A 12,364-nucleotide genomic window follows, 5' to 3' on the forward strand; every position below is an offset into this window, starting at 1 on the left:
GCAGCCCACAAGGAGTTGGTTTGTCCCTCTCACAAATGTAAATGGGTAAGCATTCAATTGCACACACCTGCCTGCGTCCACGGACCCTCGCGCGCACACACACTTTTGTCAACAAGCTTTTTTATGTAGTTAAGAGAATCAGGGACCCATGTTGAAATACAAAAGCAGCACACCACGTGACGGCCGTCATGTAGAGTCCAGCAGCAAATGGGAAACGTTTAACTAGCCGTGGTCCTATTACTGCAGCTCTACCGTGGAACAACTGCTGGATGAGTCCTGCTGGAGAATATTGAACCTACATTAAGTCTGAGGTAAATAAGAATACCACAGGAACATAATGAAAAAGAGACCTACAACCCTTCCGAGCCAGATAGGAGTCGAACCTACAATCTTCTGATCCGTAGTCAGGCGCGTTATCCATTGTGCCACTGGCCCTATGTATTTGCACCTATCTTTTTGTCCTTAAGAGGGCTAGAAAGCGTGTGTGTGTGTGTGTGTGTGTGTGTGTGAAGGCACAAGGAAACCCATCTGACCACCTGAAAGTCTGTTCTATGAGGTTTTCCTAAGTTGTACAAAGGACTTTAGGAGAAGGAAGGACCTAAAAGCTAGGCAAAATGGTCCTAGATCCAAGAAAATCTTTTAGATCAGGCTCAGTTTCTTAAATACTCTGGGTTAACATAATCAGCTTCAGGTCTGTGTGGGGCTGAGCTTGTGAACTCCTTAGTAAGTAGGCGGGTACAACAAAAGGGAGTTTAATATTACAATAGGGGTTAAAATTCAGACACCTTGTCGTAGGCTCACCTTGTCCAGGGACCCAAGCATGCTGCCTTTCCACACTCAGAGCACTTCACCTAACCTACTGTGCAGCTGTTTCGCCTTTAATATCAAAGTTCCACAGGCAGCGTGATGTCACAATGCTCCTTGTCTGTAGCCCAAACCATGAGCCTTTGCAACCCTGGCATAATCTACATACTTACGGTGTGTGAAGTCTTGGACCACGAATGCAGTGAAGAATAATGGATTGCTACTCTTCATATATTTTTGCCCATTGGCTCAGATTTGAATGCTTACTGGCCATCTGAGCATCTCTGCCAGGCCACCCTATGTCTAGAGACTGTGGATTTAGAGAGTTTATAAACATTGTCAGTTCATCAATACAGTGTGCTCGCTTCGGCAGCACATATACTAAAATTGGAACGATACAGAGAAGATTAGCATGGCCCCTGCGCAAGGATGACACGCAAATTCGTGAAGCGTTCCATATTTTTAACAGCTTTTAGGAGAGAAATCTTCTTTGTTTTCAAGACTTATTGAAATAATAAAGCAGGTTCCAGTCCTGTGTCATGTAATATGTATTTTTAAATTGTCTCTCCTCAACATTTTTAATGTATTTGCCTTGCAGTAAAGAAGGTGCGCTCTATGTCCAGCAGCATTTTACAAGGAAGCCTGCTGGACTTCTGGGACTTTTCTTTCTCTTTTTCAGCCTCCCGGTCATTATTCTTCACCACCTCCAAATCTATACTGCTGCTAGTGATGCGTTGCTTTGTGGGAAGCAGGATAAAGAGAAGGGCAGGGCCTATGCAAATGATGGCCTCAGGGATGCCTGGGAGTCCCTTTTCAGCAGTACTGTTAAAATCTGCCTTGCAACCAGATTGGTCGGGTATGCTGAAAAACACCACGCCAGATTGGGCACCAGGTCTCTAGGCGCTTGGAGGACATATTGGGTCTACATCCCTAAGTTTCTGAGGTCCAAGAAATGTTCACCCTCCGCCCTAATAGAGAGGTCTTGGCCGATCGTGGCCGATCGTGGCTGAGAGGGGAAGAAGGTAGCAGGGCAAGATGCTCATGGTTCTTCTCTAATAATGGACCAACTTCCTCTCTCTCCTTAACTGTGCTTCTGCCTGGCTACTGGGGCTACCAGTTGTAAGCCTGCAGCCCACAAGGAGTTGGTTTGTCCCTCTCACAAATGTAAATGGGTAAGCATTCAATTGCACACACCTGCCTGCGTCCACAGACCCTCGCGCGCACACACACTTTTGTCAACAAGCTTTTTTATGTAGTTAAGAGAATCAGGGACCCATGTTGAAATACAAAAGCAGCACACCACGTGACGGCCGTCATGTAGAGTCCAGCAGCAAATGGGAAACGTTTAACTAGCCGTGGTCCTATTACTGCAGCTCTACCGTGGAACAACTGCTGGATGAGTCCTGCTGGAGAATATTGAACCTACATTAAGTCTGAGGTAAATAAGAATACCACAGGAACATAATGAAAAAGAGACCTACAACCCTTCCGAGCCAGATAGGAGTCAAACCTACAATCTTCTGATCCGTAGTCAGACGCGTTATCCATTGCGCCACTGGCCCTATGTATTTGCACCTATCTTTTTGTCCTTAAGAGGGCTAGAAAGCGTGTGTGTGTGTGTGTGTGTGTGTGTGTGTGAAGGCACAAGGAAACCCATCTGACCACCTGAAAGTCTGTTCTATGAGGTTTTCCTAAGTTGTACAAAGGACTTTAGGAGAAGGAAGGACCTAAAAGCTAGGCAAAATGGTCCTAGATCCAAGAAAATCTTTTAGATCAGGCTCAGTTTCTTAAATACTCTGGGTTAACATAATCAGCTCCAGGTCTGTGTGGGGCTGAGCTTGTGAACTCCTTAGTAAGTAGGCGGGTACAACAAAAGGGAGTTTAATATTACAATAGGGGTTAAAATTCAGACACCTTGTCGTAGGCTCACCTTGTCCAGGGACCCAAGCATGCTGCCTTTCCACACTCAGAGCACTTCACCTAACCTACTGTGCAGCTGTTTCGCCTTTAATATCAAAGTTCCACAGGCAGCGTGATGTCACAATGCTCCTTGTCTGTAGCCCAAACCATGAGCCTTTGCAACCCTGGCATAATCTACATACTTACGGTGTGTGAAGTCTTGGACCACGAATGCAGTGAAGAATAATGGATTGCTACTCTTCATACATTTTTGCCCATTGGCTCAGATTTGAATGCTTACTGGCCATCTGAGCATCTCTGCCAGGCCACCCTATGTCTAGAGACTGTGGATTTAGAGAGTTTATAAACATTGTCAGTTCATCAATACAGTGTGCTCGCTTCGGCAGCACATATACTAAAATTGGAACGATACAGAGAAGATTAGCATGGCCCCTGCGCAAGGATGACACGCAAATTCGTGAAGCGTTCCATATTTTTAACAGCTTTTAGGAGAGAAATCTTCTTTGTTTTCAAGACTTATTGAAATAATAAAGCAGGTTCCAGTCCTGTGTCATGTAATATGTATTTTTAAATTGTCTCTCCTCAACATTTTTAATGTATTTGCCTTGCAGTAAAGAAGGTGCGCTCTATGTCCAGCAGCATTTTACAAGGAAGCCTGCTGGACTTCTGGGACTTTTCTTTCTCTTTTTCAGCCTCCCTGTCATTATTCTTCACCACCTCCAAATCTATACTGCTGCTAGTGATGAGTTGCTTTGTGGGAAGCAGGATAAAGAGAAGGGCAGGGCCTATGCAAATGATGGCCTCAGGGATGCCTGGGAGTCCCTTTTCAGCAGTACTGTTAAAATCTGCCTTGCAACCAGATTGGTCGGGTATGCTGAAAAACACCATGCCAGATTGGGCACCAGGTCTCTAGGCGCTTGGAGGACATATTGGGTCTACATCCCTAAGTTTCTGAGGTCCAAGAAATGTTCACCCTCCGCCCTAATAGAGAGGTCTTGGCCGATCGTGGCCGATTGTGGCTGAGAGGGGAAGAAGGTAGCAGGGCAAGATGCTCATGGTTCTTCTCTAATAATGGACCAACTTCCTCTCTCTCCTTAACTGTGGTTCTGCCTGGCTACTGGGGCTACCAGTTGTAAGCCTGCAGCCCACAAGGAGTTGGTTTGTCCCTCTCACAAATGTAAATGGGTAAGCATTCAATTGCACACACCTGCCTGCGTCCACAGACCCTCGCGCGCACACACACTTTTGTCAACAAGCTTTTTTATGTAGTTAAGAGAATCAGGGACCCATGTTGAAATACAAAAGCAGCACACCACGTGACGGCCGTCATGTAGAGTCCAGCAGCAAATGGGAAACGTTTAACTAGCCGTGGTCCTATTACTGCAGCTCTACCGTGGAACAACTGCTGGATGAGTCCTGCTGGAGAATATTGAACCTACATTAAGTCTGAGGTAAATAAGAATACCACAGGAACATAATGAAAAAGAGACCTACAACCCTTCCGAGCCAGATAGGAGTCGAACCTACAATCTTCTGATCCGTAGTCAGACGCGTTATCCATTGCGCCACTGGCCCTATGTATTCGCACCTATCTTTTTGTCCTTAAGAGGGCTAGAAAGCGTGTGTGTGTGTGTGTGTGTGTGTGTGTGTGAAGGCACAAGGAAACCCATCTGACCACCTGAAAGTCTGTTCTGTGAGGTTTTCCTAAGTTGTACAAAGGACTTTAGGAGAAGGAAGGACCTAAAAGCTAGGCAAAATGGTCCTAGATCCGAGAAAATCTTTTAGATCAGGCTCAGTTTCTTAAATACTCTGGGTTAACATAATCAGCTCCAGGTCTGTGTGGGGCTGAGCTTGTGAACTCCTTAGTAAGTAGGCGGGTACAACAAAAGGGAGTTTAATATTACAATAGGGGTTAAAATTCAGACACCTTGTCGTAGGCTCACCTTGTCCAGGGACCCAAGCATGCTGCCTTTCCACACTCAGAGCACTTCACCTAACCTACTGTGCAGCTGTTTCGCCTTTAATATCAAAGTTCCACAGGCAGCGTGATGTCACAATGCTCCTTGTCTGTAGCCCAAACCATGAGCCTTTGCAACCCTGGCATAATCTACATACTTACGGTGTGTGAAGTCTTGGACCACGAATGCAGTGAAGAATAATGGATTGCTACTCTTCATACATTTTTGCCCATTGGCTCAGATTTGAATGCTTACTGGCCATCTGAGCATCTCTGCCAGGCCACCCTATGTCTAGAGACTGTGGATTTAGAGAGTTTATAAACATTGTCAGTTCATCAATAAAGTGTGCTCGCTTCGGCAGCACATATACTAAAATTGGAACGATACAGAGAAGATTAGCATGGCCCCTGCGCAAGGATGACACGCAAATTCGTGAAGCGTTCCATATTTTTAACAGCTTTTAGGAGAGAAATCTTCTTTGTTTTCAAGACTTATTGAAATAATAAAGCAGGTTCCAGTCCTGTGTCATGTAATATGTATTTTTAAATTGTCTCTCCTCAACATTTTTAATGTATTTGCCTTGCAGTAAAGAAGGTGCGCTCTATGTCCAGCAGCATTTTACAAGGAAGCCTGCTGGACTTCTGGGACTTTTCTTTCTCTTTTTCAGCCTCCCTGTCATTATTCTTCACCACCTCCAAATCTATACTGCTGCTAGTGATGAGTTGCTTTGTGGGAAGCAGGATAAAGAGAAGGGCAGGGCCTATGCAAATGATGGCCTCCGGGATGCCTGGGAGTCCCTTTTCAGCAGTACTGTTAAAATCTGCCTTGCAACCAGATTGGTCGGGTATGCTGAAAAACACCATGCCAGATTGGGCACCAGGTCTCTAGGCGCTTGGAGGACATATTGGGTCTACATCCCTAAGTTTCTGAGGTCCAAGAAATGTTCACCCTCCGCCCTAATAGAGAGATCGTGGCCGATCGTGGCCGATCGTGGCTGAGAGGGGAAGAAGGTAGCAGGGCAAGATGCTCATGGTTCTTCTCTAATAATGGACCAACTTCCTCTCTCTCCTTAACTGTGGTTCTGCCTGGCTACTGGGGCTACCAGTTGTAAGCCTGCAGCCCACAAGGAGTTGGTTTGTCCCTCTCACAAATGTAAATGGGTAAGCATTCAATTGCACACACCTGCCTGCGTCCACAGACCCTCGCGGGCACACACACTTTTGTCAACAAGCTTTTTTATGTAGTTAAGAGAATCAGGGACCCATGTTGAAATACAAAAGCAGCACACCACGTGACGGCCGTCATGTAGAGTCCAGCAGCAAATGGGAAACGTTTAACTAGCCGTGGTCCTATTACTGCAGCTCTACCGTGGAACAACTGCTGGATGAGTCCTGCTGGAGAATATTGAACCTACATTAAGTCTGAGGTAAATAAGAATACCACAGGAACATAATGAAAAAGAGACCTACAACCCTTCCGAGCCAGATAGGAGTCGAACCTACAATCTTCTGATCCGTAGTCAGACGCGTTATCCATTGCGCCACTGGCCCTATGTATTCGCACCTATCTTTTTGTCCTTAAGAGGGCTAGAAAGCGTGTGTGTGTGTGTGTGTGTGTGTGTGTGTGAAGGCACAAGGAAACCCATCTGACCACCTGAAAGTCTGTTCTGTGAGGTTTTCCTAAGTTGTACAAAGGACTTTAGGAGAAGGAAGGACCTAAAAGCTAGGCAAAATGGTCCTAGATCCGAGAAAATCTTTTAGATCAGGCTCAGTTTCTTAAATACTCTGGGTTAACATAATCAGCTCCAGGTCTGTGTGGGGCTGAGCTTGTGAACTCCTTAGTAAGTAGGCGGGTACAACAAAAGGGAGTTTAATATTACAATAGGGGTTAAAATTCAGACACCTTGTCGTAGGCTCACCTTGTCCAGGGACCCAAGCATGCTGCCTTTCCACACTCAGAGCACTTCACCTAACCTACTGTGCAGCTGTTTCGCCTTTAATATCAAAGTTCCACAGGCAGCGTGATGTCACAATGCTCCTTGTCTGTAGCCCAAACCATGAGCCTTTGCAACCCTGGCATAATCTACATACTTACGGTGTGTGAAGTCTTGGACCACGAATGCAGTGAAGAATAATGGATTGCTACTCTTCATACATTTTTGCCCATTGGCTCAGATTTGAATGCTTACTGGCCATCTGAGCATCTCTGCCAGGCCACCCTATGTCTAGAGACTGTGGATTTAGAGAGTTTATAAACATTGTCAGTTCATCAATAAAGTGTGCTCGCTTCGGCAGCACATATACTAAAATTGGAACGATACAGAGAAGATTAGCATGGCCCCTGCGCAAGGATGACACGCAAATTCGTGAAGCGTTCCATATTTTTAACAGCTTTTAGGAGAGAAATCTTCTTTGTTTTCAAGACTTATTGAAATAATAAAGCAGGTTCCAGTCCTGTGTCATGTAATATGTATTTTTAAATTGTCTCTCCTCAACATTTTTAATGTATTTGCCTTGCAGTAAAGAAGGTGCGCTCTATGTCCAGCAGCATTTTACAAGGAAGCCTGCTGGACTTCTGGGACTTTTCTTTCTCTTTTTCAGCCTCCCTGTCATTATTCTTCACCACCTCCAAATCTATACTGCTGCTAGTGATGAGTTGCTTTGTGGGAAGCAGGATAAAGAGAAGGGCAGGGCCTATGCAAATGATGGCCTCCGGGATGCCTGGGAGTCCCTTTTCAGCAGTACTGTTAAAATCTGCCTTGCAACCAGATTGGTCGGGTATGCTGAAAAACACCATGCCAGATTGGGCACCAGGTCTCTAGGCGCTTGGAGGACATATTGGGTCTACATCCCTAAGTTTCTGAGGTCCAAGAAATGTTCACCCTCCGCCCTAATAGAGAGGTCTTGGCCGATCGATCGTGGCTGAGAGGGGAAGAAGGTAGCAGGGCAAGATGATCATGGTTCTTCTCTAATAATGGACCAACTTCCTCTCTCTCCTTAACTGTGGTTCTGCATGGCTACTGGGGCTACCAGTTGTAAGCCTGCAGCCCACAAGGAGTTGGTTTGTCCCTCTCACAAATGTAAATGGGTAAGCATTCAATTGCACACACCTGCCTGCGTCCACAGATCCTCGCGCGCACACACACTTTTGTCAACAAGCTTTTTTATGTAGTTAAGAGAATCAGGGACCCATGTTGAAATACAAAAGCAGCACACCACGTGACGGCCGTCATGTAGAGTCCAGCAGCAAATGGGAAACGTTTAACTAGCCGTGGTCCTATTACTGCAGCTCTACCGTGGAACAACTGCTGGATGAGTCCTGCTGGAGAATATTGAACCTACATTAAGTCTGAGGTAAATAAGAATACCACAGGAACATAATGAAAAAGAGACCTACAACCCTTCCAAGCCAGATAGGAGTCGAACCTACAATCTTCTGATCCGTAGTCAGACGCGTTATCCATTGCGCCACTGGCCCTATGTATTTGCACCTATCTTTTTGTCCTTAAGAGGGCTAGAAAGCGTGTGTGTGTGTGTGTGTGTGTGTGTGTGTGTGTGTGAAGGCACAAGGAAACCCATCTGACCACCTGAAAGTCTGTTCTATGAGGTTTTCCTAAGTTGTACAAAGGACTTTAGGAGAAGGAAGGACCTAAAAGCTAGGCAAAATGGTCCTAGATCCAAGAAAATCTTTTAGATCAGGCTCAGTTTCTTAAATACTCTGGGTTAACATAATCAGCTCCAGGTCTGTGTGGGGCTGAGCTTGTGAACTCCTTAGTAAGTAGGCGGGTACAACAAAAGGGAGTTTAATATTACAATAGGGGTTACAATTCAGACACCTTGTCGTAGGCTCACCTTGTCCAGGGACCCAAGCATGCTGCCTTTCCACACTCAGAGCACTTCACCTAACCTACTGTGCAGCTGTTTCGCCTTTAATATCAAAGTTCCACAGGCAGCGTGATGTCACAATGCTCCTTGTCTGTAGCCCAAACCATGAGCCTTTGCAACCCTGGCATAATCTACATACTTACGGTGTGTGAAGTCTTGGACCACGAATGCAGTGAAGAATAATGGATTGCTACTCTTCATACATTTTTGCCCATTGGCTCAGATTTGAATGCTTACTGGCCATCTGAGCATCTCTGCCAGGCCACCCTATGTCTAGAGACTGTGGATTTAGAGAGTTTATAAACATTGTCAGTTCATCAATACAGTGTGCTCGCTTCGGCAGCACATATCCTAAAATTGGAACGATACAGAGAAGATTAGCATGGCCCCTGCGCAAGGATGACACGCAAATTCGTGAAGCGTTCCATATTTTTAACAGCTTTTAGGAGAGAAATCTTCTTTGTTTTCAAGACTTATTGAAATAATAAAGCAGGTTCCAGTCCTGTGTCATGTAATATGTATTTTTAAATTGTCTCTCCTCAACATTTTTAATGTATTTGCCTTGCAGTAAAGAAGGTGCGCTCTATGTCCAGCAGCATTTTACAAGGAAGCCTGCTGGACTTCTGGGACTTTTCTTTCTCTTTTTCAGCCTCCCTGTCATTATTCTTCACCACCTCCAAATCTATACTGCTGCTAGTGATGAGTTGCTTTGTGGGAAGCAGGATAAAGAGAAGGGCAGGGCCTATGCAAATGATGGCCTCAGGGATGCCTGGGAGTCCCTTTTCAGCAGTACTGTTAAAATCTGCCTTGCAACCAGATTGGTCGGGTATGCTGAAAAACACCATGCCAGATTGGGCACCAGGTCTCTAGGCGCTTGGAGGACATATTGGGTCTACATCCCTAAGTTTCTGAGGTCCAAGAAATGTTCACCCTCCGCCCTAATAGAGAGGTCTTGGCCGATCGTGGCCGATTGTGGCTGAGAGGGGAAGAAGGTAGCAGGGCAAGATGCTCATGGTTCTTCTCTAATAATGGACCAACTTCCTCTCTCTCCTTAACTGTGGTTCTGCCTGGCTACTGGGGCTACCAGTTGTAAGCCTGCAGCCCACAAGGAGTTGGTTTGTCCCTCTCACAAATGTAAATGGGTAAGCATTCAATTGCACACACCTGCCTGCGTCCACAGACCCTCGCGCGCACACACACTTTTGTCAACAAGCTTTTTTATGTAGTTAAGAGAATCAGGGACCCATGTTGAAATACAAAAGCAGCACACCACGTGACGGCCGTCATGTAGAGTCCAGCAGCAAATGGGAAACGTTTAACTAGCCGTGGTCCTATTACTGCAGCTCTACCGTGGAACAACTGCTGGATGAGTCCTGCTGGAGAATATTGAACCTACATTAAGTCTGAGGTAAATAAGAATACCACAGGAACATAATGAAAAAGAGACCTACAACCCTTCCGAGCCAGATAGGAGTCGAACCTACAATCTTCTGATCCGTAGTCAGACGCGTTATCCATTGCGCCACTGGCCCTATGTATTCGCACCTATCTTTTTGTCCTTAAGAGGGCTAGAAAGCGTGTGTGTGTGTGTGTGTGTGTGTGTGTGTGAAGGCACAAGGAAACCCATCTGACCACCTGAAAGTCTGTTCTGTGAGGTTTTCCTAAGTTGTACAAAGGACTTTAGGAGAAGGAAGGACCTAAAAGCTAGGCAAAATGGTCCTAGATCCGAGAAAATCTTTTAGATCAGGCTCAGTTTCTTAAATACTCTGGGTTAACATAATCAGCTCCAGGTCTGTGTGGGGCTGAGCTTGTGAACTCCTTAGTAAGTAGGCGGGTACAACAAAAGGGAGTTTAATATTACAATAGGGGTTAAAATTCAGACACCTTGTCGTAGGCTCACCTTGTCCAGGGACCCAAGCATGCTGCCTTTCCACACTCAGAGCACTTCACCTAACCTACTGTGCAGCTGTTTCGCCTTTAATATCAAAGTTCCACAGGCAGCGTGATGTCACAATGCTCCTTGTCTGTAGCCCAAACCATGAGCCTTTGCAACCCTGGCATAATCTACATACTTACGGTGTGTGAAGTCTTGGACCACGAATGCAGTGAAGAATAATGGATTGCTACTCTTCATACATTTTTGCCCATTGGCTCAGATTTGAATGCTTACTGGCCATCTGAGCATCTCTGCCAGGCCACCCTATGTCTAGAGACTGTGGATTTAGAGAGTTTATAAACATTGTCAGTTCATCAATAAAGTGTGCTCGCTTCGGCAGCACATATACTAAAATTGGAACGATACAGAGAAGATTAGCATGGCCCCTGCGCAAGGATGACACGCAAATTCGTGAAGCGTTCCATATTTTTAACAGCTTTTAGGAGAGAAATCTTCTTTGTTTTCAAGACTTATTGAAATAATAAAGCAGGTTCCAGTCCTGTGTCATGTAATATGTATTTTTAAATTGTCTCTCCTCAACATTTTTAATGTATTTGCCTTGCAGTAAAGAAGGTGCGCTCTATGTCCAGCAGCATTTTACAAGGAAGCCTGCTGGACTTCTGGGACTTTTCTTTCTCTTTTTCAGCCTCCCTGTCATTATTCTTCACCACCTCCAAATCTATACTGCTGCTAGTGATGAGTTGCTTTGTGGGAAGCAGGATAAAGAGAAGGGCAGGGCCTATGCAAATGATGGCCTCCGGGATGCCTGGGAGTCCCTTTTCAGCAGTACTGTTAAAATCTGCCTTGCAACCAGATTGGTCGGGTATGCTGAAAAACACCATGCCAGATTGGGCACCAGGTCTCTAGGCGCTTGGAGGACATATTGGGTCTACATCCCTAAGTTTCTGAGGTCCAAGAAATGTTCACCCTCCGCCCTAATAGAGAGATCGTGGCCGATCGTGGCCGATCGTGGCTGAGAGGGGAAGAAGGTAGCAGGGCAAGATGCTCATGGTTCTTCTCTAATAATGGACCAACTTCCTCTCTCTCCTTAACTGTGGTTCTGCCTGGCTACTGGGGCTACCAGTTGTAAGCCTGCAGCCCACAAGGAGTTGGTTTGTCCCTCTCACAAATGTAAATGGGTAAGCATTCAATTGCACACACCTGCCTGCGTCCACAGACCCTCGCGGGCACACACACTTTTGTCAACAAGCTTTTTTATGTAGTTAAGAGAATCAGGGACCCATGTTGAAATACAAAAGCAGCACACCACGTGACGGCCGTCATGTAGAGTCCAGCAGCAAATGGGAAACGTTTAACTAGCCGTGGTCCTATTACTGCAGCTCTACCGTGGAACAACTGCTGGATGAGTCCTGCTGGAGAATATTGAACCTACATTAAGTCTGAGGTAAATAAGAATACCACAGGAACATAATGAAAAAGAGACCTACAACCCTTCCGAGCCAGATAGGAGTCGAACCTACAATCTTCTGATCCGTAGTCAGACGCGTTATCCATTGCGCCACTGGCCTATGTATTCGCACCTATCTTTTTGTCCTTAAGAGGGCTAGAAAGCGTGTGTGTGTGTGTGTGTGTGTGTGTGTGTGAAGGCACAAGGAAACCCATCTGACCACCTGAAAGTCTGTTCTGTGAGGTTTTCCTAAGTTGTACAAAGGACTTTAGGAGAAGGAAGGACCTAAAAGCTAGGCAAAATGGTCCTAGATCCGAGAAAATCTTTTAGATCAGCTCAGTTTCTTAAATACTCTGGGTTAACATAATCAGCTCCAGGTCTGTGTGGGGCTGAGCTTGTGAACTCCTTAGTAAGTAGGCGGGTACAACAAAAGGAGTTTAATATTACAATAGGG

The 12,364-nt window shown here is 45.6% G+C and overlaps 12 non-coding genes across 12 annotated transcripts; 6 read left to right on the forward strand and 6 right to left on the reverse strand.

Annotated features, from left to right (window-relative positions):
• The first annotated feature begins 1,161 nt into the window (after window positions 1-1,161).
• LOC144764722 (U6 spliceosomal RNA) lies at window positions 1,162-1,268 on the forward strand. Its single transcript, XR_013596757.1, has one exon. It is a non-coding gene; the product is annotated as a U6 spliceosomal RNA (small nuclear RNA).
• Window positions 1,269-2,293: 1,025 nt separating this feature from the next.
• Window positions 2,294-2,366, reverse strand: TRNAR-ACG (transfer RNA arginine (anticodon ACG)). The gene has a single exon. It is a non-coding gene; the product is annotated as a tRNA-Arg (tRNA).
• A 728-nt stretch (window positions 2,367-3,094) lies between these two features.
• LOC144764723 (U6 spliceosomal RNA) lies at window positions 3,095-3,201 on the forward strand. Its single transcript, XR_013596758.1, has one exon. It is a non-coding gene; the product is annotated as a U6 spliceosomal RNA (small nuclear RNA).
• Window positions 3,202-4,226: 1,025 nt separating this feature from the next.
• On the reverse strand, window positions 4,227-4,299 carry TRNAR-ACG (transfer RNA arginine (anticodon ACG)). The gene has a single exon. It is a non-coding gene; the product is annotated as a tRNA-Arg (tRNA).
• A 728-nt stretch (window positions 4,300-5,027) lies between these two features.
• Window positions 5,028-5,134, forward strand: LOC144764724 (U6 spliceosomal RNA). The gene has a single exon (XR_013596759.1). It is a non-coding gene; the product is annotated as a U6 spliceosomal RNA (small nuclear RNA).
• Window positions 5,135-6,159: 1,025 nt separating this feature from the next.
• On the reverse strand, window positions 6,160-6,232 carry TRNAR-ACG (transfer RNA arginine (anticodon ACG)). The gene has a single exon. It is a non-coding gene; the product is annotated as a tRNA-Arg (tRNA).
• Window positions 6,233-6,960: 728 nt separating this feature from the next.
• LOC144764725 (U6 spliceosomal RNA) lies at window positions 6,961-7,067 on the forward strand. The gene has a single exon (XR_013596760.1). It is a non-coding gene; the product is annotated as a U6 spliceosomal RNA (small nuclear RNA).
• Window positions 7,068-8,086: 1,019 nt separating this feature from the next.
• Window positions 8,087-8,159, reverse strand: TRNAR-ACG (transfer RNA arginine (anticodon ACG)). Its single transcript has one exon. It is a non-coding gene; the product is annotated as a tRNA-Arg (tRNA).
• A 734-nt stretch (window positions 8,160-8,893) lies between these two features.
• LOC144764918 (U6 spliceosomal RNA) lies at window positions 8,894-9,000 on the forward strand. Its single transcript, XR_013596942.1, has one exon. It is a non-coding gene; the product is annotated as a U6 spliceosomal RNA (small nuclear RNA).
• A 1,025-nt stretch (window positions 9,001-10,025) lies between these two features.
• On the reverse strand, window positions 10,026-10,098 carry TRNAR-ACG (transfer RNA arginine (anticodon ACG)). Its single transcript has one exon. It is a non-coding gene; the product is annotated as a tRNA-Arg (tRNA).
• Window positions 10,099-10,826: 728 nt separating this feature from the next.
• On the forward strand, window positions 10,827-10,933 carry LOC144764726 (U6 spliceosomal RNA). Its single transcript, XR_013596761.1, has one exon. It is a non-coding gene; the product is annotated as a U6 spliceosomal RNA (small nuclear RNA).
• Window positions 10,934-11,958: 1,025 nt separating this feature from the next.
• TRNAR-ACG (transfer RNA arginine (anticodon ACG)) lies at window positions 11,959-12,031 on the reverse strand. Its single transcript has one exon. It is a non-coding gene; the product is annotated as a tRNA-Arg (tRNA).
• Window positions 12,032-12,364: the final 333 nt, after the last annotated feature.

This window comes from Lissotriton helveticus, chromosome 6 (assembly GCF_964261635.1).
Source record: "Lissotriton helveticus chromosome 6, aLisHel1.1, whole genome shotgun sequence".
In the NCBI taxonomy this organism is placed as follows: domain Eukaryota; kingdom Metazoa; phylum Chordata; class Amphibia; order Caudata; family Salamandridae; genus Lissotriton; species Lissotriton helveticus.